The 5,706-nt window shown below is 39.0% G+C and overlaps 1 long non-coding RNA gene across 1 annotated transcript; it reads left to right on the top strand.

The window, feature by feature from the left end:
• The first annotated feature begins 2,420 nt into the window (after positions 1 to 2,420).
• Positions 2,421 to 5,244, top strand: LOC137442707 (uncharacterized). The gene is made up of 3 exons (XR_010987751.1): positions 2,421 to 2,563; positions 2,687 to 2,766; positions 4,973 to 5,244. It is a non-coding gene; the product is annotated as an uncharacterized lncRNA (long non-coding RNA).
• Positions 5,245 to 5,706: the final 462 nt, after the last annotated feature.

The following is a 5,706-nucleotide window of genomic DNA, read 5'->3' as shown; positions in this document are numbered from 1 at the left end:
AGGAGGGAGAAATGGGTAAGACAGCCATAGCTGGTCATAGCACCAGATATTTTTGTGTACATAACTAAGTTAAATTAAGACTTGGTAAAATCTTAGATTTTTTTTTCTGTCAGTTAAAAATGATACAGTTAGGACTTATTACTGGAACTATCTTCCATAAATATTGTAATAAGGAATGCACTCTTTCTTTGTCCTGTCAGAATAATATTGCCATGTTTTCAAAGGTGACAGAGATAAAAAATAGTTATTTTATTTTGTTAAAAACCTCTTCTTATCCAGTACCAATCTCTAAAAATATTTGCTGGTAGATCTTAGCAGATTACATTGCACCCTGCTGGCATTTTAGGTGCTAATGCTTATTAGTTTTATAGAATGTGAATGACCAACCATTTGGCAGATAAGATCTACCTGTAACTACTTTTGGACTAATTTATTGTAAATCTTCTTGTTTTCCTGCCTGAGTTTGTGAGCAAGAACTCCATATAATACATCACTATTAGTATAGGTCATCTAGTTCTCACACTTCTCTTTCTCAGGTGGTTCTGATGAACTGACACTTTCCAACACACATAATAAGCCATTTCAATGAATATTTCCTGATTACATTTATTACATAACTCGATTTTTTTAAAGTACCTCAAGGAATGAATGAAGTAGAGTTCAGTCATGCTTTCTGAGAGATCTCTTAGGTTCCTGGTTTCACTCTGGTTATATTACCCAGCAGTATACAGAATTCTACAGGCTGTGATTTGCTGAGCAGCTGAAAGCATTTTTATTTACACTGTTATTTTTAACCAGTCCATGTGAGCAACTTCAAACATTCTTGCATTCTTTTGATTGAAGTTGACTTAACCTCCACATGGGGCAAAGAAACATTGGGACCATAACTGACAAACACATGCATCAGGCATATGAAGATCATGTATGTAAAGAAGAGAGCACATTTCTTTTTAACAAGGAAGAGCCAGAAGATGATAAAGACCCTATTAATTTTACACATGAGCTCTCACCAGGTGTCTGGCTGGGTCTAGTGATGAATTTTTTCCCCATCACTTTCAGGTATTGGGTGGAAAATGAGAGCATCACAGAGATACTCCCACCTGCAGGACTGGATTGGGTACATGAGAGAAAAAAATCTGTCCCTTTTCCAGAACTGCTCACAGTTACTTTTCTCAAGAGCAACAGTGTTGTGTGGGAAGAACTGTGACTGTGTGAGGTTAGGACTAGGTCCAAAAAGCAGAGTCCAGCCCCAAAAGCCCCGCAGAGCTCCTAGAGATGCAATGATGAATTTCTGTGGGAGTTTCTAAATCTCCCAGGATTGAGGATTATTTCCTCTTTGCTAAAGGCTGGCTTTAACACAACCTATTTGCAATGAGCTGCATTTAGTGGTGTGAACAAGCACAGCTTAAGTGCATTACAAGAGCAAAGTGAAGTAGACACTCAGTGTGAGCACTTCACTGAGACAACAAGCGACTTTAAACAGTTACAAGGTCTTATGAAGCAGTTGCCCTTTAAACAAGCTCACACCGCGATCAGGGAACGTCAAATTTGGGAGGAAGTTTATTTTTGCAAGCTGTTGAATGTGATAGGGTGTTTTTCTTTAAATCATAAATCTGCTGACTTTTGTGGGAGCTTTTGGAAACTATGAAACATGCAATTGTTTCAGTGAGAGGTTTGCTGAAAAATGCCTGATGGTTATCTTTAAATTATTAGTTTAGCTAAACAAGAAAGACTGAATAGCTGTTGGACAGATATTTTGCAGGGAAATACCTGGTTGCGTCTGCATCATCCATCTACACTTGCCAGCTCTCCTCAAAGCCCAATGGAAAAAGCTGCCTTGGTCCTCAAGAGAGTGGCTTGGATTTAAATGCAGTAAAAAAGATACTATGAGGAATCTCATTTTAACTTTGTGCTTGCAAAGTCCTTTCCTTGACCCAAAACCCATGCAGAGAATGATAGCATTGGCTTATCACTTGACAAGCAATTTGGTGCTTCTTTCTGACTCTCAGCATCCCTTAAATGGTGACTGCACGACCTTATGTGTCCTGAGCTCTTTCTACTTCAATAGCAGGCTCATATAAAGGAAAATTTGATTCATATTTGAGGAGAAAGGGTTAGAGGATCTAAAGGGCATTTTTCCCCCCCTGCCTGTTACAGGATTTATCTTCAGCATTACTACTGGATTTTTGTTTTTCATGACTAAATTCACCTCAGCAGAAAGAAAGAGTGGATTAAAATAATACAACTGCTCAAATATATCTAAAACCAAAGGGTTAAATTTTATCTTCACCTTCAATTACTCCTATAATTAATTAATCCAAAGAAATAACAATCACTAACCTACCCTTATCTGATGTACTGAGCTTAATGTGCTTTATAAGCATGAACTTTGGCTCACAGTTGCTGTGGAACAGGCAAACTGTTTTTATGCTCCTGTTACTGACAGAGAAGCTAAACTCAAAGGGAAATTGTACACCTGTTGATAAATCACCCAAAACTCCAAAGAAACATTGTCAGGGATCTCAGAAGCAAAGGACAGCTGGAAAGGACAAGGACAGTAAAGGTAAGAGAATGAGTTTCAATCCACCTCCTTGAAAGTGTGCTAAGAACTCTGGGATGAGCAGAGGAAAAGACAGATGGAAACTGATGATTTCTCTTTTTTTTTTTAATTCTTTTTTTTTTCCAGAGAGCAATCATTTTGAGAACCCAGACTGCTCATTTCAGGAGAAGAGTGGAAAAATAAAAAGACCATCATTCTGAGTGCTGGTGAAAGAAAATTAGTAGAAACTTGCATTTCAGTTCAGGTTTTCCCCCTTTCTGTACAGATGATGCTTAGCTGTATCATAAATTAATCATAATATATGAGAAAACTCATTAAGCTAAGCATGCTGATACCAGTTTCTATAGGAGACTGCATACAAGGGATCATATAACTACTGTCAAGCCTCTGGCCCAGCCACAGCAGGGCAACGAAGTTAGTGAGGGGCTTGGAATACAAGCCCTATGAGGAGAGACTGAGGGAGCTGGGGCTGCTTAGCCTGGAGAGGAGGAGACTCAGGGGTGACCTTATTGCTCTCTACAACTACCTGAAGGGGGGTTGTAAACAGGCAGAGGTTGGTCTCTTCTCCCAGGCAGCCAGCACCAGAACAAGAGGACACAGTCTCAGGCTGCACCAGGGGAAGTTCAGGCTGGAGGTCAGGAGGAAGTTTTACACAGAGAGAGTGATTGCCCATTGGAATGGGCTGCCTGGGGAGGTGGTGGAGTCGCTGTCACTGGAGGTGTTCAGGAGGAGACTTGACAGGGTGCTTGGTTGCATGGGTTAGTTGATTAGGTGGTGTTGGGTGATAGGTTGGACGTGATGATCTTGAAGGTCTCTTCCAACCTGGTTTATTCTATTCTATTCTATTTTATTCTATTCTATATGAGGAGGCTGGCAGTACCTAGGCTAGGACAAGAACTGAATGAGTAACACAGGAGTCATAATAACAGGATTTGTCCATGCACTCCTCACACCTCTAACAATCAGTTACATCCAAATAAGAGTGGAGAAGACCCTTCTCAAGACGAATAATCTGTTATGTCTTGAAAAGCTCTTCTCGTCTGTTGTAAACTGAAATAAATAATTACTTCTAGTATTTTCTAAATGCTATTCCCAAATAGCTCTTTAGGAACTTTGGTATAAACTCTGTTATTTTCAGTGTAGATCAGCAATGCATTCACATTAAATGCATATTCAGTAAATAATTTTATGATGTGAGCCCAAAAAAATATTACATTGGAGTTAGTCAAGCTAATTCCTATGAAGTGACCTGAAACCTTCTCCAGGATTTATAACTTCTATGAACTGTCAGAGTAAGAGTCAGCTGAAAAACATGAAACAATTGAATGCTTTTGTTATAAAAAACCATTCAATACTATTTAAAAGAAATGAAAAATATAATCATGGCTATAAATTTTGGAAAGGAGACATTATTTCCCACACAGTACAGAAATTACCTCTGGGACTTCATTTTACTCCAGACAAAGCACAAATTCTTTTGCAGTGTATGTGAATGTCTGTGTGTGTGTGAGTGAGTGCTGTTTATAAAGCAATAGATTATTTGGGCTCCTGCAGTTCACAAATAATGGCTGGAAGTTCTCATTCCTTCGCCACAATGGTAGCTTTCTGAAGTGGAGAAGTAAACCTATTTGCAATTGGAAGGAGGGATCAGTGCTTCATTAACTACTTTTGCCAGACTGGGATCAGAAGTACTGGGGGGAAGGAGAGTGGGGAGGTGCTATGACATGTCAGTATTTTAATAATGAAATAAAGTGATCCTAAATGGTAACAAGATTATGTCTGAGACAAGGGCCTATGTTATTCAACATAATGGTTATAAGTGTATAGATGTATTGATCCAGTATCTTAAGAGGGTCTACAAGAAAGCTGGGGAGGGACTTTTTAGGCTGTCAGGACTAGGGGGAATGGAAAAAAAATAAAAATAGGTAGATTCAGGTTGGATGTTAGGAAGATGTTTGTCACAATGAGGGTGGTGAGACACTGGAACAGGTTGCCCAGGAAGGTGGTAGAAGCCTCATCCCTGGAGGTTTTGAAGGCCAGGCTGGATGTGGCTCTGAGCAATCTGATCTAGTGTGAGGTGTCCCTGCCCACGGCAGAGGGGTTGGAACTAGATGATCCTTGAGCTCCCTTCCAACCCTAACAATTCTCTGATTCTGTGATTCTATGGTACAGGTGTAAGATGTACGGCATCAGAAAGACATAAACATCAAGTTAATCAGTTTTCACTGCCTCTCACTCACTGTCACCCATGACAAAGCTCTTTACTACAAGTTGGCATTATTTCCCCAGAGCCAGGGACGGGGATGCAGTGGTCAGTTTGTGGCCGGGCTAAATGGTGACTCTAGATGTTTATCATAACTCCATTAACAAAATGATGACATTAACACTTCTGCTTTTTCTTTTTTTATTCAGATTATCAGGCTCTCCAAGTCTCCCACAGGAGTGACCTTTGCTTAACATAACTAGAATTTCATTCAAAATGGCTAAGTGGACAGGAGCAGATTACAGAATTGGGATGAACCTCCTTGTAAACTGGAGAAGTTGTCCTGATTTTTCTTGCTCACCAGTCAGAACATGCAACAACACAAGCAAATGCTGCTACTAATAAAATAATCATGATTTTTAAGACTAAATTATCCAGGGAAAAATTGTGGCAGTTCTGTTATAGTTTCAACAGAATAAAAAGTTCCAGTGAAACATTACAGTTTCGTATGGCTTGATATCCCTACTTGGCTTTTCTAAAGAAACTACTTTGCTTGGACTTTGTAATTGTGATTCTTTTTTTTTGCCATTCCTATTTAAACTAATATTACATTACATACAACACTGTGTTTGTGCAATAACTAACAATGAAATCTGAAAATCAATTTTTTTAGCCTTTTTTTTTAATTATTTGGGGGATTTCTATGATTTTTGCATTTCCCACCAGAAATTCTGTTCACAGACCCAAGTTTTAGCCTAACAGTTTTGGTCCGTGGAGCCAATACAATGGGAAAACTTCAGAAGGTGAAAATGAACCTGCTGAAAAGTGAGAAAAGATGAACAAAACAATACACACAGAGATTTTACAATACTGTAAGAATATCCTTCAGTCTGAAGATTCTTGGTAAAGAACATGAACACAAACTGGAGGGCAAATAGCTGCT

Source organism: Melanerpes formicivorus, unplaced genomic scaffold (assembly GCF_026170545.1).
Source record: "Melanerpes formicivorus ecotype bairdi unplaced genomic scaffold, bMelFor1.0.p_v2 SCAF_8, whole genome shotgun sequence".
NCBI lineage: Eukaryota > Metazoa > Chordata > Aves > Piciformes > Picidae > Melanerpes > Melanerpes formicivorus.
This window is presented reverse-complemented; position numbering and strand designations above follow the sequence as displayed.